This window comes from Anarrhichthys ocellatus, unplaced genomic scaffold, assembly GCF_004355925.1.
Source record: "Anarrhichthys ocellatus isolate YVR2014 unplaced genomic scaffold, GSC_Weel_1.0 scaffold60, whole genome shotgun sequence".
NCBI classification, from domain to species: domain Eukaryota; kingdom Metazoa; phylum Chordata; class Actinopteri; order Perciformes; family Anarhichadidae; genus Anarrhichthys; species Anarrhichthys ocellatus.
Window position 1 is genome coordinate 87,190 of NW_022280090.1, and position 270 is coordinate 87,459.

Consider the following 270-nt stretch of genomic DNA (forward strand, 5'->3'; position numbering starts at 1 on the left):
TCTGTTGCGTCTTGCATGTCAGTTTGACAGTGTTAATACAAACTGTTAATACACTGCTACTAAAAACATTTTTTTTATATAGTTTTGCATTTACCATTTGCTTTAAGTAGTCATAAATAAATATATAAATAATAAGCTATTGCTGTATAAATATTACATCATTTTTATTTTGTGCATTTGTTCTCAAATGTATTTAATATATATATAAAATATAAATAAAATGTATAATATATATATATGTGTGTATATATATATATATATATATATATA